Source organism: Melopsittacus undulatus, chromosome 2 (genome assembly GCF_012275295.1).
Source record: "Melopsittacus undulatus isolate bMelUnd1 chromosome 2, bMelUnd1.mat.Z, whole genome shotgun sequence".
Taxonomy (NCBI): Eukaryota; Metazoa; Chordata; class Aves; order Psittaciformes; family Psittaculidae; genus Melopsittacus; species Melopsittacus undulatus.
Window position 1 is genome coordinate 88,753,392 of NC_047528.1, and position 27,442 is coordinate 88,780,833.

Here is a 27,442-nt window from a genome sequence, read left to right on the forward strand (position 1 = left end):
ATGATGAACAAAGAGGCATGTTCAAGGCTTAGTTCTTCATTTCAATTTTAGGATTACAGGTACCTGATAGCATTAATTCCCATGGGGAGGAGATCAGCAAGAATCTACAGATTTGAGTGTCTGGGGCAGAGAGGCTTTATCAGAATTCAGATTAACAACTGCTCTGTTAAGGTAAGCTCCTATATGAATTTTACTTATAATCTGAATAGTTGGGGTAGGTGGATAAAGTTTCCAGGTACAGTCAGTTGGATTCTTCTTTTTTCATGAAATTTTTGCATTTCCATTGAAAATCCTGAAACTTTCAATGTCTCAAACTTGTCAGTGGCCAGCAGTTTCTTCTCTGAATCCGCATCAAAACTGTTTGACACAAACTGTCTCACAAATCAACTTCTGCCGCTCATGGATTTCATTTGTAAAGGAATAATGACAAATGACTCCCCTTATACACACACTTGCATATGGAATTCCTGGTTGCTAAATCCTAAGCTACACAGCAGCACTTTATTGGTATCAGATGAATTGTTATATAGCTGCATAACAACATTTCTCAGCTCATGAACTCTACTGGAGTTGGGCAGATGACAGATATCCTTGGTATGAGTTGGTTGCAACAGTCTTGCATGAAAGAGATCCTTTATTTTGAAGGTTTTAAAGAAATAGGAACTAAAAACTAACTACAAGCATGCTAAAACTAGAAAAACAATGTGTTCTTGCAACTGAAGATGCGAACTGATTAGATGGCTCCTGCCATTAGTTCTTTTCTCCTACTAAGTTTCAGGTTGATGCTTAGTGAACTGAGGTGAGCTGTCAAGGGAGTAAGGGATGCTTTGGAAAGCAGTCTTAGTAGCTGGGGCTGCATATAGCAGCTTGCAGGCAGGATGGTGGAGCTGCTGCCTGATCTGTGGGGACAGCCGGTCTGTGCACCAGCCTTCCTCTTCAGCTACCCACCTTGCTCATCCTGCAGCCTGAATCATCGCTTCTCTCCCATGGAAAATTTGAGTCTGTTACTAAAATGAACCTTAAGGGTTAATTCTTCCTTTTTTTCCATGGTTCCTCTCCAAAATGTGGGTGTGTTACCTTGTTTTCCCCTTGTGCTCCCTCCTTTTTTTCCCCCAAGCAGACCTTTGCTGACATTTCAGTCCATCCCCTCAGCCACAACTCTGGCAGCATATTTGCTCACCTAAAAGTAAGTGCTCTGTTAGCAGGAGAAATCCTTTGTCAAGGTAACAAAAGGCTGAAGGAATAGAGAAAATGAAATGAAGGTAAATTATATTCACATAAAAGACCTTACAAAAAATCTGCTTGCTTGCCAGCACAGTGAACTTGCTGCCTAAGGCTTTTTAATTTTTTTTTTTAATAGATTTGTTGGAAATAAGTTTATTTTCTTAAAGCTTCAGCAGGCATTGCCAAATTTCTAAATGGCTTGTTAGCCCAATCCGGTGTGGCAAATTTCCTCACAATTACTGATTTTTCTGGTAGAAAGAAGCCCTGTGATGTGCAAACCCAGAGCAGCACAAGGAGCAGGTGAGAATACAGCTTTCACAACAGTCTTCTGAACACCCAGACGAGTTGACTAAGGCTGTGATCACTTTTCGGACAGGGAAGAAGTCTTGGGATGTACCATGGTATCTAGTGAGATCTCCCTCTCTGCCTGAAGGTAAATGGGTCACGGCTGGGTGAGGAGTTTGGCTCCTTTTCCCACCGGTCTGACAGTTCTGTAACTGCTGCATGCCAGCCCCCTCGCATTCCCAGGCCTGCTCTTTCCTTAAAAGAATACGTAATTGGGTGAGGAGGGAAGGTTTTCAGACTCTCTCCTTCTCCTTTTTCGGGCAAACCCACAAGCTCTTGCATTGATCTTGAGCATCTTGCCTGAGGAAAGCCAAGCTCACGTGTGGCACGGTGCAGGACAAGGAAGGGGAGCTGGAACCTCTTAGCAGCAGATGAACTGCTTTATGTTTTACATTAAGTAATGAAGGGCTATAAACAAATTATAATCATTGTTGGAGGCTTTTGTGTGTTTCGGTTGAGGCTGGATTCTCTCCATAAGGGCAAGCACAGGCAAAATACAGCAGCAGGAGCAGACAGTCGTCACCGAATCTGTCTGAGGGTGTGTCAAGCAGTGAGGCGATGGGAGTAGCAGGAAAAAGCAGTAAGGAAACACTGAGGCTAGAACGCACTTGTGGGATTAACCAGCTGGTAGCTGAACCTATGTGCTTATGGCTACAACCATAGTGTGGGATAGTTGCAAGAGTTAGCTGAATCTGTACTGAGTGATTAATAGAGAATAGTCTGCGTAACAGCTTGGGAATATTTATATAACTGACAATTCCTTATAAATAACCCCTATTACTCTCAAATACTAAGCTACCTTCCTTCAAGCCTAATTGAATGGACATTAAAGATGTTTAACTTAGTGTTTTCCCCATATAGCTAGGGGATATTTTCATCCTCTCATTGTTTGGGGAGGCTGGAGGGGGAACTGAATCAGCATCTTCCACTTCTCCAAAGTGGTTTCTCTAGTTTATATAGTGTCTGGAGGCCATAAAGATTTTTCCCAGCAAAAATGAAAGAGCTGTTGCTACAGCAAACAACTTGTTAATTTTGCCTATTTACTCAGGTCCTAGGATACACTTTTAAATATGAAAGCATGCGCTGCTTGTGATGCAAGAGGTCACTAATAATGCTCATACCCATTAATTACAAATGTATAAATAATATGTAATACATCCTTGATCTGGTAATTGAACTGCAATAAAATAAAAAAACCCAAGAAGCCTGGTGTGAAATATTTTGGGGGCTGGTTTTGTTTTCCTCCAATATGACCCCTTCACACACACTGCTTTCTGTAGTAGTGAGGCAGCAAAAGTCAAGCTCAGACCAAAGACTGTGTTTCACCTTCAGGGCAAGGCTTTTCCCCCTGCATCTTTCCTATTTTTGAAACAAAAGCTCTATTTTAAAGTTAACACATTGCCTAAATTTTAAAGTATCGATACCTTTCCTGATATTTTCCCTCAATTGTCTTTTTTAAACTATTTTGCTAAATAGATTCAGGTATGTAAGTATTTACATATATATATAAATAACACGTATCTCTCCTGTGTCCACTTTATTTATCATGTTCAAAACACATTTTCCTCAGCTCTGATTGCTTGTTGCTCAAGCCCTTGTAAGTATCTGGGACAACAGCTGTGGTGGTCTGCTCCCATGGCTGAACTGAACATGTTCAGAGTGCTGTGCCCCTTGGTAGGAGACAAAATAGGAGGTGTGGCCTCACCTTACCTACAGCAAATAATTTCACCCTGATACTTTATTATAGTGATGTGACACTATGTAGAACTCATCTGATGCTAAGCAAATAAATGAAGAAAAAGGTTTTTTTCTTCTTTCTATGAAAAGCATTTTAAAGAAAATACTTTTTTATGCTTTGGGGTGTTTACATCAAACACAGAAAAGCATCCTCTAGATGTTGATCTTTTGGGAAGCACTGATTGAGGGGTGGGGGTCTTTTTTCATTTGTTTGTTTTTAATTGTCATAATTTAGGCAAAAAAGTGAGATTTTTCTACCTAATTGTAAAATATGTGGAGGTTTGCTGATCAGTAGAAACCAGACAGATGCTTTGCAAGTGACAGTGTCCATCACTGCTCCAAACCTCTGGCTTTGGGCAACAGTTGTAAAGTGGGAGTCAGCTGAGACGAAGGGGCTGACCCTGTTACAAGCAGGATAGAGGGTCCCAGGCTGAGAAAACAACCAGGTGGTCATCTTGCCCTCGCCAGGCACTGGGAAGAAGTGTGTTGATTGCAATTGAATTGGTTGACTTTGACTTGATTGACTTGAATTTAGGTGGTTAAGTCAAGAGATCAGGAGGCTTCTGAGGCTGGGGGGGAAAGGGGCTCAGTGCCAAAGTCCAGAGCTTGAACTTCAAAATGATGCCATTGGGCCACCCCAGTTTTGCAACTGAACTTCCCCCTCTGCAAGAGAGCAAGAGGAGCTTGGAGAAAAACAAATGGGAGGTGGAGATGAAAGGGGTCAGAAGCCAGTACCTGTGTTAGACTTGTGGGGGCAAGGTGAGATGTGGTAAGGAGTAAGTGGGGTGCTTTGTAAATTCCCTGTACATATGGTTTGGGTGGGTTAATAACTTGACTCAGCATGGAGGAAAGAGATTTCCTTCTCAAGCACAGCTTATGAGCTCACACCAAGCTTTTGATTCACACTTTGAGTGGGTTTGTTTCACAAGTCTCCTAGTGCATCTTTGAAATTGGATAAGAGCAAACCCACAGTAAAAAAGGCTTCTTGCGTTTCTGAGTGCATAACTGCTGTAGTTTCATTATGATCTAATGTTTCATTGATGAAACCTCAGCTTGGGAAGTAACAGAGACATGGTAAAATATGATCCCTGAAGGACTGATGTTGAAAAACAAAAAGCTAGAACTGTGGAGCAAAAAATGGGTGGTTTTATAATTAATGTGTGCCTTTTTTCCTTTAAATTTATTACTGTTCTGGACCTGAAACTACCAGACACCCTCAAAAGGCAAGACTAAACAGTAGCAAGGATGGTGCCTGTGTGCCCCAGGAATGGAAATGTGATACCAAATACTTCACCCTTGGCTGATGTGGTCCAGGCTTGTAAATCATGACCACTTCATGGATGGGAGCCACCCACTAGGTGCCAGTGAGATGCTGGCCATGTCCCAGGCAAGCCTTGTGGATGCTGAGGATGGAGCCAAGGCGCTGCATGGACCACTCTGCCATAGCCCGTCTGCACAAAGGACTGCCCAAACTTCAGTGTGGCTCAAAGACTTTTTGCAATTGGTGGTGATGGCCTGTTTCTCCCCTGGGGTTGGCACCAGCTGCTGCAGTATCAACAGCTTAAATGCAGTCCAGGAAACTTACTTTCTCCTGCTTGAGCTTTTTGAATAACAGCTAAAGTTTTCTGCAGAGGGATCCCTGTTCTGCAGGCGAATAAGGACAGAAGCACTGGAAAGCTCCTATTTCTTGGTGCCATCTTACTGCTAAAGGCCCCTATCTCTGGAAAACCAGTAGCTGCCTTCATGAGTGAGGCACATTTTTTATTAGATAAGCTGAGAAAATGATGTTCTGAGACCTGGTATCCCTACTAAATGTGTTGTTACTACTACTTGGGATGGTCCTTTAAAAACTACCTGTGTTTCAGACCCTTGTGCAATTCCTTCACAGAACAAGAGCCACCTGTGGCTCTGCTACCCAGCTACTGAGGTGAGTAGGGGGAAACTGCAGGATTAAAACAACCCAGACAAGTTTCCAGCCCTTGTGGCTGTGATGGGGAAGCTTGGCAATTTGACAGCACACACCTCAGGAGCTCAGAAACTGGAAGGAGAAGAGATGATCTGGTGTTTGCATTCTTCTAATATTTCTTAGGGTTTAAACCAACAAGAAGCTTTGTCTGTAATTTTGCTGCATCGTTCAGCTGTTCTGAAGTGCGTGCAGAGCTTCAGAAAGCAGCTTAACCAGCCAACAAACTGCATGCATAGCTGAAGAAATAAATAAATAAATCAAGAGTGTGTTTCTAATGCCCATGTTGAGGCAAAATAACATTAAAAAAGAAACTCTGCAAGACTGAGGTAATGTGTACAGGAATTCTGTTGTTGTTTTTTTGTTCCTACGCACATGCCATTGGTGTGAGGTAGTGTTTGTACTTCACTCACAGTGGCTGGGAACGTCACTGTCTGGCACTGTACAGGTAATATATTCAGGGCAGCTTACAGGTGGTGGCACAAGGCTGCACTTGTTTTTCTTTCCCTTTTGATTAAGCATGTTCATTTTGCACCAAGGTCATAGTGTGTGTGGGAAGACTGGGGGAGAGGAATTAAAGGGGAAAAGAATGTGCAATAAGAGAGGGAAATTACAAAGTCCTGGTGATTGCATGCAGCACAGTACTTGTTGGAGGAGCTGATTCGGTGCCTGGGAAGCCAGGGAGCTCTCCTCACCTCTCCTGCAGACCCCCATGCCCCTACAGCAAACTGCTGGGGCACATGGAGGCTGCAGAGGCTTATGGTCTGGGTCAGTTCACCATGTGTGAGTCGTTTCCTGGCTAACTGCCTGACCTCCGTGGCTACCCCTGCTGAAAGCCAGGTTATTTCAGACCTTGTAGGATGGAGGTTTTCAGGGCAGTGTGGGGAAGAGCTAGGAATGTAGGTACACTATTGCTATGAGCTGCTCTTTGCATTCAAAATTGGTGTTGTCAAGTGAAGCTCAATAGCGCTAACCCAGGTAGGGGGACATGAGCTGGGACAACACTCATGCTATTGTTTCCTCATTTGACTCTCTAGGAAACAGGAATCCCACACCCTTAGTGTCTGAAACTTGTAAAATTGAATGTGGGATTTTTAACAGCTTAGTGAATGGCTTGCTTCCTGCATGGATTTTGCTGTTGTGACTTTATGTGTTTATTTAAAGAGTACAGACTGTGAAAGAAACAGGAAGCTGAGGACACTCACCACTATAGTAATGCTACGGAACTGAAAAGGAAGTCATTTTTAGTCAGACTAGAGTTTGCTATACTTTAATATAGCCCAATGTAACTTAAGTACCAGAGACAGCTGGGGCAAAAACACAACCTCAGCTTATGTAGTAAGGATTCAGCTCCTTTGCTGCTGATGTTAGAGCCTCTGGGAGCTGCATCAAGCCAAGTCCCTTGAGTTTTTTTTCGCAGGCTGACCACTAACAAGATGTAAAGAGGAAGTTGGGGCATTCCTGGTAATGTTAAGGTAAAACAAACAAATAGTTTAATAAACAAAAAAAACACCTTTTAGGACTGCTCTATAAATCATAAAAATATGACTCCTTTAGTCATGCCTCCACACATTATTTTTTCTGCCATTTCTTTTCCTTTTTGTGGCTAGGCACCAAGGACTCGTCTAGAAAGATTAGACATGATTTGTACACAAACGCATAAGAAGTTATTGGCCATGGGACCACTAAATGGTCACTAAAGTCCTTTCTTCCTCGCATCTCTCCTCTGCAAACCCGTGCTCCAGCAGATGAAAGCACCTCAGTGCAGGAGCCAAAAATGCTCTTGGTTTCCAGAAATGTGGGGAAAAATTGATCAAGTACTTAGTCCCTGGGGAATCCTCAGAGGTGGGTGATGCTCTGTGCAGTAGAGAAAGGAAGGACAAGAGCCTTGTTCTCTCCTCAGTCTAGATGGTGACAAGGGGACATCCTTTCCTTATTCTGTGTCTAATAACCAGTTCAACCTTGAGCACAGAAGCAAGAGACAGCAGCCTTTCAGGACTCTGAAAGACTCTCAAAACCATGCAAAGATGCAGGTCTTCCTGCCCCATGTTCTGTCTTAAGCTGTATCTGCAGCAGTGTGAGAAGGTGAGGCATAGAGGGGACCTAGGAAGAGAGGTGTTTTACAGGTTGCTGTAGCCAGTCATAGGCAACAGGGGCTCATTTAAACTGCAAATGTAAGGTGCTGACAAGTACAATCAGTGAACGGTAATTAAGTTTCTTTGGTTGAAATGTGGAGGGTAGGCTAAGAGGGCTTTTAGAAAGCACAGATCACTTGTGTAGAATATGCTGGAGATTTAGGGTCTTGGCTCCTTATGAGCCTTGCAATATATGCTGGTTTTAGTCACTGAAATGAGATGAGCCTGCTGTTACAGAGTCAGTATTTCTGCTTCTTCTTTGTTCAAAACTGGAGAAGTAAAAAAATCCCCAACCAAACCAAAGATTAAAGGTGAAACAGCTCTAAACAGGATGAGAGAAGATCATTTAAGTTTTGGGTGTAGTTTCGGGTTGTTCTTTATTTTATCTGAACCGGTCGTCCCACCCCTAATTACAACAGCATTAAGACATTCCTGGGTGTGGTCCCTTGAAATTCTTAAGTGGGCAAAAATTCTCAGCTATGTGATGCCCTCACGGTGTGTATCAGCAGACCACTTTAAATGGTCCAACGTCGCCCTGCTGGCTTCTCCACCAGCTTCTGCCCATGTGTTTGCTCTAGCTTTGGCACAGAAAGGGTCACGTCATTCCTTTTTACTGAACCTAAGCCTTAGTCAGCACCACAGAGGACCATGTTCTCCCAGCCACAGCTCAGATGCTCAGATAAAGCTGTCAGGCTCTAACGAAGCCCTACAGAAGGAGCAAAGGGATCATAGCAGCTCCCACTGCATTTTCATTGAGAGTTTGCAGGGTTTGGGTTCTTTATCTTCAGATTTCCTTCTGATTGTGCTGCTGGCAATCTTTTCCATCATGTTCTCAGTTTGTGGGTTTTCTCAAGCCAGGTAAAAATTTCAGCTCGCAGAGCAGATGGTGCAGCAAGACACTTGGCTTTGACTCACCAGTGGTTTTTATCTTGTTTCTTAGGATCTGTTGTAAATCACAGTGCATGTGAGACAGCAATTATGGTACAGTTTTGCACGAAGCCTTCTCTGGATAATTTGATAGCTTGTTAGCAACCAGCAAACTAATTTGGTTTTGAAACAGTTTCTGCCTCTTCTGACTCTACAAATACTAGCAATGCTTAGAAAGCTTTCCCAACAAGCCCAGATAACTTTCTGATGCTTTTCTAAGTGCACATTGTTACCAGCTACATGGATATTTACAAACTTACTGTAAAAATGCAAACATTAAGTGAAATTTGATGGAAAGCCAAGAACAACTGATGCATCATCCAACAGCACAGGCTACAGGGCTAGGTTTCATTGGATGTGCAGGGGAAGCCTCAAAAGTTCAGATTCTTGATTCCTTCTGCTGAGCGTCCCAAACTTAGATGCACACCTATGATTTACTTGCACTATTTCAGTTTAGTGTGTTGGCTAGGCAACTTGGTAAGAGGAAAATATGCCTTGATCTTACTGGCTAAGCTGGAAGAAAAATGAAAGTACCAAGAACAGCTATGTCCTTCTGTACCAGAACCTGGAAGCCCAAAGATGCTATACAGTCAGTTTTCCCCTTTTTCAAGTTGGTTGACCATTCTTGTAAATTCTTAAAACTGGCTAGCTTTGGTTTTGTTCTTCATTATTCTGAAGTGATTTACCCATAGATGGGCTAGCGTTGGAAATAAGGCGTGAAAATTGCCTTTCGTTTTAGTCATAGCTGTTAAGAAATGTGGATGCTTCACAGTTCTCATTTACATCTGTAGGAGCCAACTTTGCAGCAGCTGGGGGTATGTGTGCACAGTATATTGCAATGTTGTGTGGGAAGCCTTTGAGGGAACCCCAGGTTTGAAAGAGTTGTACCACAACACAACATGGTATTAGGGCAAAACCTCTGTACTAAACCACGTATTTACACCCCCAAAGTCAGGCCTAACAGTGTGGCTCAGGTCTGAGATGAGCTCATGCAGTTTGACTAAAAACCCACATAGCTTTCTTTGCAGCTTCTGCTGTTGAGGCTGAGATGAGTGGAGAGCAGACTTGAACTGGGGCTCCCTCTTTGCACAGCATACTTCCCTGTTGAGAGCAGCAGGGGTGAAATTCTAGCCTTGTGATGGAGATATGCGTGTGGTAGATGGGATGGGAGTGCTCATCTCTGATTAAATGGAGGTTTTAAGCTTTCATGCAAAGTGAAACATTGTCGGCAGGAGAAACTGAGCTCTGCCCTTCTTGCTCCCTTTGCTCCCAAGTGTCATCTCACACATTCAGGACAGTCTTGTAAAGGACACAAGGTGGGGGGGTCAGACTCTTTTGCATAGAGAAAGGGAAAATATTGATCTCTTGCATCTCAGGTGAAATGATCTGACTGCTGAGCTATTAGATAAGGGAGCATGCTTGCTCCTCAGGCATCTCAGGGAACCAGTTCTTCACTTCTTTTGCTTGTTTTCCCAGTGCCCCAGAAGGAAAATGTCTTACCTGGGACAAATGGAATATTGATGTTCAGCATCCAGCGATTACTCTGGCTTACAACTTTGCAGGAAAATTGAAAACACAATGTGATCTGAACCCTTTCCTCTATTTTTTTTTTTTTTGCTTTGTCATCAGCTTAGGGAAAAATGCTTATTTACACATTTAAAAGATAAACAGGAAGTCATGCTCTAAGTACTGAATAAATCATCCCACAGAAATACTGAAAATGATCAAAGAATAAGCGAAACTTTGAGCTTTCTTTAGACATCTTTTCCCCACCTTTCTCTGCCTACAAACTGTGTCAATTAAGTTCTGCAAACTTACAATTTGTTTTTCAAGGATACCCTTTGAATACTTGGTGCCAACACCTGACAATTTAGGTCTGAGATCCAGGCTGGCGTCAGTAGCAGAGGTGCTGGCCTCAAGGTTCCATTGCATTACATAGGTCTATAAGAAAACGAATCTGACAGGTGCTACAGTTTGACCCTACCTAGAGGCAATACAATGTGCTGCTTCCAATGTGCTTGATGTGGATTCTTCAATTCAAAAAAAGAATCTGCAATAGCTGTTCCTGTTAAAGAGAAAGCACACAGCAACACCATAAAGGACACAGAAAGGTGGACAGCTAATTGTGGTAAACTCCTTCCTATTAAAACTAAGGTTTGAGGTTTGTGGGGCTCCCACTTCCCAGGATTTTTCTGGCAAAAGCCTCATCAAGGACAGCACAATCAGAAGACCAAGAGCTGTTTTCTGTTATGGCAACAAGAACAGCAACACATAAACACAAGCCCCAAATAAACTAGAAAGATTATCTTTATTTTAGAAGCCATCCTTGCCATAGATCAAGGCTTGTAAGCAGTTTGTATGCTTCCCAAAGGCAGGCAATTGTACTGCCCATGAATAGCCATGTCATTTGCTATGTACCTGCTGCCTTTGCATGCCTCTAAGTAAGCCCTGTGTTGATCTCATTTGGAGACAGCATTACCCCTGAGCAGTAGGTCAAAGCAACAGCCGCTTGTCCATAAACGCGTGCCTCCATGATAAATGTATTTTCAGTTGGAAAATGGTGAGAATTCTCCCAAACACAGATGAGGACACCTCAGCCATAGAGAGCTAAAGCCATGCTTAAGTTTCTAGACAAGGGCCATATTGTCAGGGTATTGTGCCTATGGGCAAAAAGGTAAGTTCTGGAACCAGACAGAACTCACACGGTCACATCCAAAAGCAGTAAGAAATTAAAGTTTCCCACTGCTGTTTGCTGCAGCTGCCTCACAATGGCTTTGTTCTGCCTTTCTCCAGCTCCCAGAGAGGATGCAGCAAAAGGCTTTCCCCGAAGTGATGGGGTTTCACTGTGCTTGTGAACCATGCTGCTTTCTCTCGGTGACATGCAGAAAGTTCAGCCAGTCATTGCTTTCCACCTTAAAGGTTATTCAGCAACATGGAGGAATTCCCTTAAATGACTGCCTGAAGCCTCAGTTAGCAAATTCTGAAGCACAAAGGGGTTTTTTCCATTCCTGTCTGAAGGAGGGGATTTGAGCCTTTGTCCTTTCCCAGCTGAGCACATGACTCTGCCCAGCCTCCCAAAGCAAGGAGACACAGGTCTGCAACTGCATCACCAGATTTCTGCGAGGAAAGCCTGAGTGCAGCAAAAGGTGACCCTGAAGTCAGTTCCCTCAGTCTATTCCATTAAGCAAATGTGACTCAGGCTCCTACAAAAGGTCTTTACCGGGCATCTGGGGACACTGCAAATGGGCTGTATCTCATCCAGTTGCAAGCGGCTGCAAGTAGACAGCTCAGTTTGTGCCAGTCACACTCAGCTCTCTGTATTGTCAGTGAGGAGAAGCAGGAGTTCCCATGATGTGACTCATCTATCAGATCTATTTTAGAAGTCTACACAAGGATGAGGCAAACTGTGTCGCAGAAATGCCCACTTCTCTCAATTTTCTATAGCAGCTAACTCGGGTGTAAATGGCTGCTTTAGGTGTTTGCTTCCTATTCGTTCCCAAACACAGATTCTTTCTAAAGAAAATAAGGATTTCCTCCTCCTCTCTCCCCTCTCCCTTTTAAAAAATGACTTCTCATCTACTCTTGTTTTGGAAAATCTTTGGGTTGACAAATGAATACCACCATGTGGTACTGGTGAGACTCTCTGCCTTCCTCTCCTCGTGTTGTATAAAACCCCCAAATCTGGGTGACAGGTTGCCGTTTAGTTGCATGGCATTCTTTGCAGAAGTGGGTTATTGAATCTTGATGCATTAGATATGTTTCAGCTGGGGAAAAACATTGTTTGCCTTAAAGAATTTGGTCTCTTTGACACATTGAGTATTTATTTATATTCTGTTACAGATTGGGGCACTGTAGGCTCTGTATGAACATAAATAATGGATATCACTGTTTGCCAGTTGGTCTGCTACTCTCTATCCCCTTCTCTGTAGCAGACAGCTAGATCCTTGTTTGAAAGGTTGGAGAGCTTTAGAAAGGATTGCCATCTTGTATTTATCCATTATTATTGCCATTTCTCTTCATCAAGGGCTGTAGTGATAGGACTCAAACTCAAACAGGGGAGTTTTAGGTTAGATATAAGGAAGAATTTCTTTACTATGTGCGTGGTGAGGCACTGGAACAGGCTGTCCAAGGAAGTTACGAATGCTCCATCCCTTGCAGTGTTCAAGGCCAGGCTGGACAGAGCCTTGAGCAACCTGGTCTAGTGTGAGGCATCCCTGACCATGGCAAGGGGGTTGGAACTAGATGATCTTTAAGTTCTCTTACAACCCAAACCATTCTATGATGATTATGATGATGATTCAGTGTGGAGTTCATATGCCTGGCCCAAACCAAAGGGGGCTACTCATAAGCTTAAGATTGGTCATGTGCTTGGGAAACTGCTGAATCAGGCCACCATGCGATTCCTCTTTTCTCTACTGCTTAGTTATTGTCAGTGTTCCTGCTCCCCATAAGTGCTGGGGTAGATATGTCCTTGCTCTCAGTCAGAAATGATATCACCTGCCCTTAGCGATGTTATTCTCTTTCCTGCTGAGCTTAGGCAATACTGTAACATGCCTAAACAGTGCATCCACAACAAGGAATGGCATCATCTTGCTTTCAAAACAAACCTGTGGTGGGTGGAATTAGCTGTGCTGAATGATTCTGGCCTGGTTGATAGCAATCAGTGAAGAAACTTCTTCAGCTATTCAGTCATTCACCTCTGGTCACCCTCATTTTAGGGGAGGGTGGGAGCTGGTTGCACTCTCTGTCTTCATGCCAACCAAGACAAGGGAGTAATGCTGGTATTTTAATATTTTTTTTAGTCAAATGTCCATTTAAATGTGTCAGTGCTAATGAATTGGGGGGAAAAGAGAGGCATTTCTACATCACCTGTTGTGGTTCTACCTAATCTGTCTGCTCAGTTTACCTTTGTGTCTGCCTTTTATGCAAATCTACCTGTTCCTGTGAACAATGAAAGCCACAGAAGCCTGCCTGTAGCCTCTCCTATGCACATACAGATGTGGTATTTTCTTCCTGAGATAAAAGGATATCTGGGTAAAGAGAACAGCACTCAGTTTGTGGCAAACAGTTTGGGTGAGTTTTGCTGCCTTATCTTATATGTATGTCCAGTTTTTCAGAAATGTGTGGGAATGATTTCAAAGACACCATCAGCACATCACGTCACTGCCTCCATGGTATGTATCATCACAAATGAACATATATCTGGGCTATGGGATGTGTCTTCCCCTCCCTCGTGTGAAAACCCACTCACATTATGAAGCTTCTCATGAATTTCACATAAAGAAGAGGCCAGACAGCTGAGGAGGGGAATCTGGACAAGAAGATGGTGAGAACTGTAAAAAGGGCAGACTAAGGTTTAAAAAAAGCAGGGGAAATCAGGTGGGAGAGCATGAGCAGGGGAGGAAACGGTATGGAGGTTGGGAAGCAGAGTTTGCAGAGGGAAGGCAGAAAGGCTCCTCTGACTCAGAGCAAGAATAGAGGAGGGGGATGTCCAGGAAGGGAGGTGAGACGGGATGGCTGGGAGAGAGCTCAGGTTTTCCCCAAGACTGACAGAAAAGATTGAGAAGAGGTGAGGACTGAGTCTATACAGTATACAGAGATAGGTTATTCAAGGAAGCAGTGATTTAGATTCTGGTGTTATAGGATCTTCAAAGGCACATGGGTGGCAGGGCCCAGTGGTAACAGAAAGGTTGGCTTGTCTCCTGGAGGAGATAAGGCTAAACACAAATAGAAGGGTCAAAAGGAGACCATAATCAAAGCCTTGTTGCCAGCTGGATGGAGGTAGGGATTGGGCATGGGGCAGCAGGCCGGTGCCTGGGTGAGCAGCTAAGGGCATTTGGTGTGGATTATGTTGTGCCTGGTGAGCTGAACAGCTACTACTCAGCTGTAAGTCCTTAGATGCTAGATAGACTGAGTGCAGCCAACTGCAAGGCTGGTGGCTCTGGCTGGAGAAAGGCAGGCTGGAATGATGAGGACTTCAGCTTGTCACAGGAGAGGATAGCTGGGGGACCTAATAAGGAGAAGAAGATGGGACTGAAACAAAGATGCTTGCTGACCTCTTACTCTTCTTCTCAACTCTAGGATGTCAAGCCTGCAGAAAGCATACGGAAAAACACATATTGCCTTGCGAAGACACCACTCTTGAACACAGCTAACACACCCTCCTGAAAAGTGCTGGCTAATTGCAGGTTTCTGGTTATGTGTAAATTGGTACCAAGGATGCATAAAATATGTATAAGTGTATTGTGCAGTGTATTATAGGGCATATCTTAAAGTAAATATAAGTGCATTATTTCCCTTGAAGGAACTGGCCTGAATCTCAAACATCTTTTGCCTAAGATTGTGTTTTAGTGACTGCAATCTGCTGCAGTCACAATTCTCAAAGCTCTTGTTATGATGGCAGAAAAAGTGGCTGAAACAAAGCAGTAACCAGCTATTCCTTTAGTTTTGCTACAAGTGGAAGCACTGGGATTTGACTAGCAGACATGCTGTGGGTTTTTTGATTCAGCTGAACTCGGTGGTTTCTGTCCTTAAAGAAGCTGAACACTGTATAATAGTGAGCACTGGGAAGACTCTGGCTCTGAGTTTCGTTCTTCCCATTTCATTTCCAAAAATGATATATACATGTTTCCCCTCTCTTGCCTCAATTTTCCACCTGTAAATGGGTTTTCTGAAGCTGGATGGACCCCCACGGCAATGCCCTGATACATTAATGATGGGGAGTTTGGAAAAAGCTGTGGAATAATAATTTTCTGAGCAGGGCTGTGCAGCACACAAAGCCTGCAGCCGCATGTCAGTGGGTACAGAATAGGATAGAGACTAAACAGCAGCACACTTGTGCTCCAATCCAGTCTTGTGCTCTGAGCGGAGCAAAATGTTGTGGAGCAGGTGGTTAGAGATTATTTCCCAGTGCAGACACAGAAGGACAATGAAATAAAGCTGCACAGGTGGCCTTAACCATAGCAAAGTCCTAACTTTGGACTCTGCACCTCCATTAACATTATTTTTAAGGGACATATTATGTGCTGTAAGGAACTGACTCTGGGGAACACACATGAGCTGTATGAGCAAGATTTCTCTAGTATGAGGGCAGACTTTGCATGAAGGACCACTCTGCAGACATGCCTAATGCAACAAGTCTGCAGGCACCAGTTAAGGACCTGATACTTCCATAGGAAAACCTAACATCATGTGCCCTTGAGGATGTAAGTTAAGAAGAGAGAATGGACCCCTCTTCCCATCGTGTTTTCATCTGTCAGAGCCCTGAGGGCCCTGACAATCCTTAATGGCCCTGACCTGTCTCACCTCACTCAGCTCAGCTTGGGTTCCAGTCCCCTCCTGACTTATGATTTAGTGTAGCTGACTCCAGCCCCATCTCTTGGGTAGCCCTGGGGTCTGTGCTGTCAGTAACTTGTTTCCAGCCCTGTCCTTAAGCTCATGACTGGATCCCCTCGACAAACCCTGGTCCTGGTGCATCCACTCACTTTTTCGGGGGCTGTTGATGAGCCTCCATATCCCATCAGGTCTCTCTGCCATGTTTGGATTCTTCAGGATGGTGCCTGTCATCCAGGGTATGGCTGGTGCTGGGGTCACCTTTGCTAGGGAGCAGCCAGCCCACCCTGACATCCTCCGTTGCAATGGGAGGTGATGCAAAACTCAGAGGAGTTTTATTATGAAACTCTGTCCACAAACAGAGCTCTGCTTGTCCTGATAGCCTCTGAGCAAACTTTCTCATGCAGGTTGGGGTAGCTGGGACATCCTCACCCTTGCTGGAAAACAGAGGAACTTCTCTATCACTACAGATCCTCATGAGCTGGATAATGCTATGCTTTTGCTATGATCCACGCCCCTCCTTTGTTGCTGGGAGGCAGATAGCTTTGCAAAGTTCTCTGTTGAGAGTGTGAGAGTGCTGCTGACCACACAGGTGAGGTATACCAGGCAGGCCTGTACAACGTCTGCCTGTTTGCCAGTTTTCCTGCTCAATGGGCATAACACTGTGGGTCAATATGTAACTTGGGGTAATGGTTTCAGATGACACTGAGAGCAGCAAAGAAAGATCCTGCACAAAACTCTGTGTGTGGGAGCAGGTTTTGGAGTGGAAGAGTGAGGTTTGGGCTGAAAATTTGACCTGCCCAGTTGCAGTCATTTTGATCCTGCTGAGTCAAAATATAACCAGGTTTGCAGACAAATTAGTTTTTCTTTCTACAGGTCTCTTCCCCTTTTCCAGGTTAATCTGCAGGAGCAGAGAAAGTATGAGAAATATTCCCTGTGATAGTCCCAAATTGCTTTGATCTATAACAGTCTTTGGACTCATAAGAGACCATGCTCCCTTGTGACATGAAGCCCTTGTGGACAGCAGAAAGGTTTCACTGTTCTTGGAAAAGGAGAGAACTCAGTGGAAGTGGGCTCAGAAAACTGGAATAAAATTAAGCCTTGGGGATTTCATTGCAAAATAATTCTAAACGTGCTGCCACCTGAGTGGTTCAGTCTTTCAGTGTCTCCCCTCTTCTTGCCCCTTCCACCTGCCCTGCATCTGTGCACTCTCATTTATCAGTCACTGCTCCGCAGCTAATCGAAGCCTCTGGCACAGCTGTGGGCCAGATGGCACCAGTCCTTCTGGCATAGCACCAGTGAAGCCATGGAACCTGCCAGGTTGCATTAGCTGCCTGTGTCTATTCATCTTTCTTTCATGTTTTTCTGATAGTGCATCATGCTGATTATTATTTTGTCTTTATCTACTCCAGAACAATAATTTAGGTCCAGTCCTTACAAATCGTCTTGGCTCTTTGCTTTAGTCCTGCCAGTCCCTTTACTGGACCCCATCGCACACTGCCTCTGAGGAGAAAAAAGTGGGTCTTTATAAAACTCCTGGCAAGGTGACCCCTCTTGTCCTGAATGAGGTGTAGTCAAAAGCCAGCATAAGACAAACAAGGGGAAAATAAGCTTGACTTCAAAATGTCCTTGAAGCTTGATCTTACAGCAATTCGTTAGTATATGCCAGTGTAAGGCAACACTGTTGGTGTGCTTTGCTATGTGTTAGTGGCAAATTTAGCGATGACTCTGGTGACTCCTTGATCTTGTGCTGAATCCTGAATCTTGTGATATTTGTTGCTTTCTAAATGCCTGGATGTTTGTGGTCACATGAGAATCTGAGCCATCAATTTTATGCTGTTTCTAGGTCTCACAGTCAGAGGGAGATGAGTAAGCCCCTCTCCAGTGAACCTGAAGACAAAGATATCAGAAGACAAGTAAGCCTCCAGGTAGGATGAGGTTTGGGTTTTGTTTTTGTTTGCCTGCTTTCTTATCCTTTTCGAAGCACAATGTTTAAGTTGCTCTTTAATCCAATATCTCAATTTGGGGAAGCCTGAATCAAGAACTTTTAAGCATGTGAAATTAGTTATATGTTATTTAGATAGCAGCTCTGATTGCCTCTATGTCCTCTTCAGGCTTGCTGTCTTATCTGACATTAGACCACAAGTGTTTTTTCCTCAGGCACAGAAGCTGGATGGAAAACTGGTAAGCAGTCAGAGCACTCTATCTTTTCTCACTCATAGTTTTCTAGGGAAAGAACTGCTCCACACCAAGGTTTTGGACAGCTTTTGAAAGTACCATGCTGGGGTTCTGCTATGGTTGCCTTCATTTCAAGCAACACTGGATTTCCTCACACTCCACTCCCTGCTCCAATTTCTAGCCTTTCCCAATCAGGAAAACTGGGAAATAATGAAAAAATGAGGCAGCCTGCCCTTTGAGAAGACACTTGATAATGTCACTGTGTTTCCCTGCTCACAGCCCATAGGTGATGTTGATGGTGTTTACAGGAAATGCCATGAGTAATTTGTGAAGCCAAAGCAGCTTACTATCAGGTTGGGGCTTGTCTGACTGGAAAGTGCTGTGCTGCACGGCACCAGGCACACGGGCTGGGCTACCTGCCTCCCCAGCAGCATGCCACACTGGAGCATTAGGGAGGCCAGGGTGGGGAGTGAGGCCTGGGGAGAAGGTTGTGCAACTCTGCTTCCAATATTGGTGTAGAAAAGCAAGGGTAGCCTGCAGCCAGTGTGACCCTGTCTGAAAGGCTCAGATTAGGAGTTGCCACCTTGTTGGAAGAAACCATTCTTAGAGCCTTCTTCACCTTATCTTCTTGTACATTCACTGCAGAACTCAGCACAGTACCAAAGCCTGTCTTATTTCCCCTTCTCAGCCCAACAGCATGCACCTGTAGAACTTTAAGTGCCTCCATCTGTCCTAATGAATTCCTTGCCTCTGTGTAGACATTACATTTCTGCTGTCTGCACCAGGCTCTGCACTGTTGGAACTGCTCCTAGTTTAAAGGAATCAAGGAACCGCCTCCCCATTACTCTACATGGGGGGCTCTAGTCTAAAGGAAGCCTGAAAACTCCTGCAAAGATACAAGGAAGATCCAGCTCTGGTCCTCACCGAGCTCAACTGCAGAGCTCTGAGGGACTTCCTTACACCAAGGCTTCTCTCCAGCGGCTGGTATTTGCTTTGTGTGTGTCTTGGACAAGCCTGTGTGTATCGCACTTTGTTGCAGACCTAGCTGGTTACCCACACCAGGGATGCCTTCCCCCCACAAGCTTCTTGCACACCAGCTGCCTGCTTCTCCTTGCTCTTGTGTCCCCTGCCAGCTCCCCTCACCAAGCCACTTTTGCTCCCTGCTTCTCCCATCCCATACCCAATGCCTCTTTGTTTCTTCTCCTCTGGCAGCTCTGCTCATCTCCTTCCTCTTTCTCATCCTTTCATTATCTTCCTTTTCGATATCAGGATGCTTTATCTATCCCTCCATTTTTACATGAGGGGCATTTTAGGTTTCCCTCACATCTGTCTTCTGCCCCCTTTCATTCTGTGCTTCCCTGGGGATTAGGCAGAGAGCTTAAATGTCTCAGCAGAAAATGGTGATGTGGAGGTGAAAGAATTACCAACATGATTAAAAGGATGTCTACACTTCAGTTAGGATGACCTGGATACTGCATGCACTGACACGGCAAAGGGTGAGGATGCTTTCAGGCAGAGAGCCAGGCCTGCTGCCCAGCTGTGTGCCTGGGGTCCTGGGCTGCTGGCTTAGGAGGATCCATTTTCTCTGTTGCAGCACTTAAGTGTGTAGTGATAGTAACTTCTCAAGCCTTGCAATAGTCTGCAACTGAATGCACTGGGCACAGAGAGGGCTTCAATGGTGCAGGAAGAAGCCCTCAGCCACAGGAGCCACTTGAGCAGCCTCAGCTGAGCAGTGAAACATCCCTAGGAAGGAACCTGGGGTGGCCTCTACTGAGCCCAGACCCCTCACACTGCTGATGCTTGTCCCTCCTTCAGGGCTTGGGTCTGGGTTTGAAGATATGTAGGCTGAGAAGACCAGGAGAGGGGCAGCACTTCTCCCAGTCTGAAATCAGAGCTAGGTTTGGCATTTCTGTGGATTTACACCTGGACTGAAAGGATTTCCCCAGCCACTGTCTGTAAAGAAGCAGATCCACAGGGTTATCAGTCCCTTACAAGGGCTTACAGTGTGCAGGCAGCTCTTAGAGACAGTGGGTGGCTGCTGAGCTCTCCAAGTAGTCTTATTCATACTACTGTGCTCCCAGAAACCATGCACTTCTGATTTTCCAATTCCTGAGCATCTCAGGAATTCTCTCTGCTCTGTTCCTCCCTCTCTGTGTTTCCTTGGCATGTTCCACTTGTTATGAAGAGTGCAAATTCAGGTTGCACAATGCAGTTTCTTCCCTGTGAAGTTCTAGTACAAAAATGGAGAGGAACTGGCTAGGTGGTGGGAAGGAGAAGAGAGGTATGGTACGGCACCTATTCAGTTTTTGGTAACTAACAGCTCCTTGTTTCACACTGTACTATCAGCCTAGCCAAGAGCTCTTACACCCTCTCTGAGTAGGGTGAGGGACACTGAAGCCAGCTGTGCCCTCAGCACTACTTGAAGAGTCAGAGTTGCATTTCTACCTTGTGCACCAGCAGGGAGGAAGGATATTGGCTGAGTCTGGTCCCCAGCCTGTCTCATCTTTTCACTGACAAACAGCATCTTCAGTTTGCACCATAAAAACATCCCACCCCTAAGAGGCCTCGAGGGAATCACTCAGGATTTTCGGAATATTGTGGCTGCTTTCAGTCTCTCCACCTATTCTTCATATTGCCTCATGTCTGCTGTGGTTCCTAGACCCGCTGTGCCACTGCAGGGCAGGCAAATTGCATAAGGCGGGAACTGAAACAGTGTGCCTCATAGTGGAGTTCAGCTGTGGGACTCCTTCCCTGTGGAGGATAATCCTGCTAAGTAATGTAGCACCTTTCCTTTCCCTGGCACACTTGATCCCATAACTAGCTTTACCAGCTATTGACAAGGACTAGCAGGACCTTCCTCTGCGAGCAAGTATTTTCTGAGAGCTTTGTTTGCATCCTGGAGGCTCCACTCTCTCTGTGACCATTCCTACACCCCTTTTCCTTGTCCACTGATTTTTTTGCATCCCTTTATGGTTTGCTTTCAATTTGTCCATTGCTTTAGGAGGACAGTCAGGGAGAGGCTGACAACTATTAGGATGACTACTTAATTCACTCCACATGGGACAACACAGTGCAGCGCAACTCTTGTGTGGTCTGATTTCTCTCCTTGGACTTTGGATGTTGCAGTGAAGCTGTACTGCCTCATCAGTGTGTGCTCATTGCACACTTGTCTGCTTGGTTATCTCTTTCCAAATCAGTTATTTTATATCTGGTTTTGACGGACTGAGCTCCCTCCTGTGAGCTAACACACTGTAGGTTAAGCCTGTGATCTCCTGTACTGTTTTTCCTGGACTGCTATCACTTCACATCAGTATGCTCTGCACTCCACCTTCCAGCTCCTTGTCATTACCATGGTGCATATACATGTACACACCATTATTAGTACTTAGAGACCCAGAATGGGAACATGTCTCAGTGCCAGGATCTGCAAGGAATGATCTTGCCAGGGAGCCAATGCAGCTGAGCTCAAGAAACATGGCAGGAAGGTGTGCCCTCTGCCTCCAGGGGCCAGGGGGACATCCTGCATTTGTGTGGCACTGCCTGTTCCTGGCATCTCTCCCCGATCCTCCTTGCAGAAATGAGAAGGTGAAAGAAGCACATTTTGAACCTGTCCCAGCACAACAGTTGATTCAATGCTCCCTCTTTTTCCCAGGGTGTAGCAACCTGGGGGCATGGAGGCACTTGGAAGAATGTGGAGGGATAATCGGGAGCATTCTTCCAGTTTCTCTTCTTGTCTGTTTGCCTAATTCTTGTACTTCTTCTCCAGTGCTGGAAGTATGACTCACTTATAGACACATAGAATGGTTTGGGTAAGGAGGGACCTTAAAGGTCTTCTGGTTCCAACCCCCTGCCATGGCCAGAGACATCTTCCAGTAGACCAGGTTGCTCAAAACCTCATCCAGCCTGGCCTTGAAGCGACATCCACACCATCCTTTGGAGTCTTTGGGATTCTTAGGACAGGGCTTCATAGCAGGTAAGAGCAGACACAAACTTGTTTCATTCATACTGTGTCATAAAGGTGCAAGGCATGTCCAGCCAAGAAGCAGTGTGACTCTACAGCACTGTGCCTTAACCAGCATGTCCTGTCCAGCTTGTGATATAAACCTGCTATTTGACTCAGTACCCATCTGACAGTGGACACAAGCAAGCTGTGAGTCCTGTACAAAACCTGTATCTTGACCTCCTTTATCAGTTCTCTGTACTTGGTGCGATTGGGCCCTCACTGAACCAGAGACCTTGTGATTTGCCAGGACCAAATCTGTGTGTGTGTTTGTGGAGGAGAGGGGAAATGCTGTCTTTTTTGGTTGAAAGCCCAGTTCATCTGGGCATCTTCTTAGTCATTTCAGGATTGAGTGGTTTGTGAGGGTCATCAGTCATTAGAGCAGTGTCCTGCTATTAAGACTCTTGCAGGCTGCCTCCACACTTAGAGTTGCACAGACTCACAGTCTCTTCTGCCTTGGCTAAGCCTGCCTGAACTGGAGGACTTTAGCATGCCTCTGAAAGAAGGAGCTTTATTCTTTCCCATGACCTGCTTCAAGCAAAGCTACAGCAACCAAATAGACCGTGCTGTGTGAAACACAAGGTCACACCAGCTTGAGTAAAACATCCCCCTCTGGTGCTGGAGAGCTCAGCTAAAGAGCAAACCAAAGGCAAATACAGCAGCAGCTGAAAATGGATGTTTTTTTGCTTTGTTTTTTCATGGCAAAAGCCCAGCAGACTCTGACTGAGATCAAAAAGTAGCATATCACCTGGAGGTCCGTGAATAAGCAAAGAGATGTTTAAACCTTCCACCACTTCCATCATCAAAGACTTCAGTGGGTTTCTTTCCATGTGTTTTTTCATAGCTGGCCTCAGTGAGAGCAACTGTTCAAAAGGGACATTAGGTGCACCTTCTGTTGGCTGAACCAATTAAAATTACCCTTCAATGTCACCAGGAGCACACACAAAAACCCCAGGAAAATTCAAGGAGGAAAAGAGAAACAAACACTAGAGTCCCACCTAGGGAACAAGCTAGTTTACAGAGACTGGTAATGGGACTATACTGCTGTGCTTCAAGGTCATAAGTTTGGCTTTTTCAGATAAGGTTAACAACAGCTAAAAATCTTAATTGGTGGCTGTTCAGTGGCCTATGTGAAGTTAATGGTAGTCTCTTGTAGCCATTTAATTTAATTAGGTAGCTGCTGTATGCTTAGCAGAATGTGTCCCCCAAACTATTAAGCTTGTTGATGAGCTGGTGTGTGTGGAAATGAACGACAAAGTTCACTCAAGTCTTTGGTACTAATTTATTAAATTATGATGTATTCAGACCTCTTCACTCTTGAATTTATGTCCTGTGTTGTTGGAGTTGGATCTCGGAGCTTTAAGGCAGAGATGTTGGCAGAGGCTTTATACTTTTGCCACATATCAAAAGGTTTATTTTTTCCAATAGGATATGACTACCATTATGTGTGACTCTAGCTTTGAATGTGCCACAGGATAGCAGCAGTATCCAAATGCTGGCCTTCTTCCATACTATAATTTGCTGAGAACACTTTGTCTGGAAAGATATGACAGCTTTATGTTCTGCAACTTTAGGTGGGGAGAAGCCAGAGCCCCTGCTGCAGGACTCTGTCAGAACTCAGATGAGTCCTCTGTTGCTGAGCTCTGGTTTTGCTGAGTTCACCATATGAAAGGTGAAAGTGTCGGTAGCATTCAGTTTGGTCTTTCACCAATAGTTTTATTCATTTTAAAATACTTCCCAAACTTCCACACTGCCACAAACCTTTATTTTGTGTGGTTTTAGCTGGCTTTGCATAACAGAAGTTACACAACATTAACACCAGCAACAATGCAAAGACAGACCAAAACCAGACCTATCATATGTTCTATTTCTGTAAAGCAGAATGAAAGAATAGACTAAAACTATTGTCCTTTGTTTTGTTTGTGATCATAAATATTCATCAACTAGGTAATTAAAATCCATTGCTAACTAAAGTGGTAATATCTGGGTACCAGTGAGAGGCTTGTAGAATTTCTTTAGTATTATTAAATCTCAGATTAGTATAACTGTTATACATCTGACAGATGAACCCAGGACAGTATCCACGCCTTATTCCATACCATTTACATCATGCTCAGGTCCCACATTTTTCAATATGCCATTACTTTTTGTTTCTAGATACAGATATACATATACACACAAGCATCATTATGTTATTCCTTAGTCCATGGACCATCCTTATAAACCTCATTGAGTTCATTTGGTCCATAACGTTGGGCAATATGTATACACAGTTGAAATCAGGACAATATGAAAGGGTGGTGTCTCCAGCAACACACAGAGAAGGGCTGGAGCACTAATCACACTGAAACTGACGAAGGCACTTACTACTATGATGCCAAAGAAAGCAACTAAAATATAAAAGTCAGGGAACTCAGTCCAATTAGATTTTGACATAGGGACAGAATGGTGCCAATCAGAAGCAATTATTTTATTTTTTTATTAGTGCTTCTAATTTTTCTTCCTGCTTTTTGCATTTTTTTGATTGGAAACATAAGCTGGTTTGAAAGTCAAAGCTCTAGGAGACAGAACTGGTAGTAAAATCTCAAATAATTGAGATACTCTTGATGCTAAGAACTCTTGATGTAAAAAATCCCCAAAGTCACAGTTGAATCATCCACTAGAGATCCAGTTTGTCCCCTGATTTGTTTTTCGGGATTCCTGTCTGGATGTACTCCTATTTGCATATTGGTTTATGCATCCAGAAGAGCTAACTTCCTCCCTTTTCTTCCTCCCCAGATGAATGCTATGGTTTTATGTGGGGATGAGTAACACTTGTGACAGATGAGCTGACAAAACATGGCAAAACCATGGGAGTCTGTAACACCAACAGTCACGCTGGTGTTTCCATGTCCCTGCTGAGGGTGGGAGATGTTTTGCCATCACTCTTCCTACATATGCAGTCCTAATGCACTCAGAATGGGCAAACTTCTAGAGATGCGATTTTCAAGTGTTGTGTTGTCATGACAGGGAGAAGTTGGACTCAGCTCTCATACATCATAATACAACATAGAGCCTGTAGCAGAACTGCAGTAGTGGAGCAGGACCATTTTCACATGTTGCTACCTAGCTGGAGTGTTATTTTTCCTAAATGGCCTGCAATTGCAAGGAAAAAATCCTTTTTACTATACTGTCAACATAAATTCCTACAATCCATACCATAATTTTCTCTGTGCTTACCTGCAAGCTATACTGAAAGTGCTACACAATCATGCATAATTCATTTCTCTTAAATAAAATGTAAATTTATCATCAGCCTTTTTGGTTAATTAACGCACCACTGTAGGAATAAGGTTAAGTTCTGTATCTGGGATTCCTTTTGCTAAAATAAACACATGACGCTTTATGCTGCTTAAATTGGTGCAATTGATTGCTGAGTGGGACAGAACTGAAATTCCAGGGGAGGTCAGCCAGTCAGTGTGTGTCTAATATTCAACAGAGTGTGAATCCACTTGGTTATAAAGTGAGCTGGATTACTCTCCATAGTATTAGATGCCTGCATTTCAGACTTGGCATAGACAGGAAGGGGTGTTTATAGGTGTATTTCCCAACCCCCAAAAGAAATCTGGACTATTTTATTGGCCTTAAGCTGTTCTTCAGGAACCTTCAGAATGACGTTTGATGGATTGCTATGCTTACTGTAAACATTTGACTTAACAAAGCGTCTTGCAGGTTAGGTTTCATTCTTTATAGACCTTGAAGCTTCACATGCAGTTGGCTACCCATTAAATAAAGGATTAAGTACTTGGAAAAAAAAAAAGCATATTCCTCAAGGATGGGGTAATGACACAGTGCTCAGCAGGGACTTAGCTGTAATTGTTAGTGTTTCCTCTTCTTCCCTCCAAGCAATAAAATCCTTAAATAAAAAGGAATGTAGAGAAGGTGGGCTTTGGGCTGTGGACCTCTTCATGAAAGAATATTGACATAGGGTTACACATGGTTAGAAAGAGAGAGAGAAATTCTCAGGTCCACCATACACAGAGCCATGGGATTTAGGAGTATTTCTCCAGCACGGTTTCAATTATTTTTTCCCTGTAACAAAAAACCACGACCTCTCCTTTGCCTACGTCCTGCCTCTCTCCTGTGGCCAGGCAGACAGAAGGTCATTTCAAGTTTGGGGGAGAAGTTGGTACTTGGGCAGAAGTCTCTGGACACAGAAGGAAACTGCTTTGCCATTCCCTGAAGTCACATTATTCTTATGTTCATGCTACACATAGCTCTCTTGGAAGGTCTGGGATTCATTACCTGCCTTCTGCTACAGCCTTCTGGCTTTGGAAATGTGCAGAGAGTTTCAAGATTAGCTCCCGCGGCCAAACTATGACATGAAAGTGCAGCTGGCTGAGAGGCAAACAGGTTGTGTGTATGGCTCCCAGTGCCCTTTTCCTGCCCCTGCCAGGGTGAGGAGAACTGGGGCAGGAATGGGCCACAGGTTGCCTTGCATACCTTGCTGGTTTACAGCACAGGGGCACTTTCTGCAGCAGTGGAGGAGCCGGCTCACAGCCATCCACAGACTGCAGTGGACTGGAGGAAGCAGAGTCTGACATTTTCTGGGCTGTGTATTGACAGTGTCTCTCTCAGGAGCCCTGTTTAAATTAGGTTTTCTCTCATTGTCCTGTGCAGTGCCTGCTCCAAGACAGAGGACCTACAATAGGCCCTCTGCAGCAGGAGCCGTCCAGAGCTGCCTGGGAGCCACTCTCCCCCAGTCTCAGTCCCTCCTGGGTCTCAGGCTCTGGGCAGCCAAGAGAGGGTCCGAGCTGTGTTTTTAGCATGCACACGTAACAGCGGTGTAAGGGGCAGGGGAAGGATGGTGCATCATCAGCAGGGCCCTTGCTCAATGTCAGAGGCTGGCTTGAAAGTCGGTCGCTGAAGCAGTCTGACGTCAGCTCTGTCGCTGTAGGAAGTATCGAGTTAAACTGATAATTATCTGCAGCACGTGTATGAATTACAAACCTTTTGATGTTCAGGCTTATATGTTTCGAGTTAGCCAGCACATCTTAATCAGATTTTCTTTCCTTTTTAAATGAAAACTTGAAGCTCTCTTATCTTCCATTCCCTTTTCCTCCTTTGAACTTGTACTTCACTGAGATTTTCACAGACACAGCCTTTCCTCAGCCAGGTCCCACCAGCTTCCATCCACAAAGTCAACTCAGCAAGGTAAAATGGCAGGTGCTGTTGGGTTTGCAGTAATAGAGCTTGAAAACAATGAGCTCTTTGTCTGTCACTGCTTTTCTTTGCAATATTAAATATATTTTATCAATGGCAGTGGGCAGTGGAACACGGAGAAAGAAAGAGGAGAGAAAAAGACCCTTGAAAGAGACTCTGGTTAGTTCAATAAAAGCCTGGCTGTTCTGCCTTCCTTGAGCATGAGCAAACTGCTCACTGGTGCACGGAGTCTCCAGAAAGCAAACCCTAGAACTCATCGGCTCTGCTTGCAAAATTCAGTGTCTTTGTCCTAACCACAAACACTTCACCAGCACCCCACCCGCCACAAAGCACAATAGCTCATACCCTCGATGTCTCTCCAAGTTTTTCACAGATATTAGTCAACGTTTTCATATTATT

At 44.4% G+C, this 27,442-nt stretch overlaps 2 long non-coding RNA genes across 3 annotated transcripts; both read left to right on the forward strand.

The window, feature by feature from the left end:
* LOC115946927 (uncharacterized) lies at nt 1-27,442 on the forward strand. Of its 2 annotated transcripts, XR_004080931.2 has the most exons (6): nt 1-171; nt 13,441-13,657; nt 14,413-14,519; nt 17,510-17,591; nt 21,608-21,814; nt 24,620-27,442. It is a non-coding gene; the product is annotated as an uncharacterized lncRNA (long non-coding RNA). The 2 variants fall into 2 exon arrangements; XR_004080929.2 differs by having other exon boundaries at nt 2-171; nt 21,608-27,442.
* On the forward strand, nt 1,123-5,582 carry LOC115946928 (uncharacterized). The gene is made up of 3 exons (XR_004080932.2): nt 1,123-1,186; nt 1,480-1,657; nt 4,517-5,582. It is a non-coding gene; the product is annotated as an uncharacterized lncRNA (long non-coding RNA).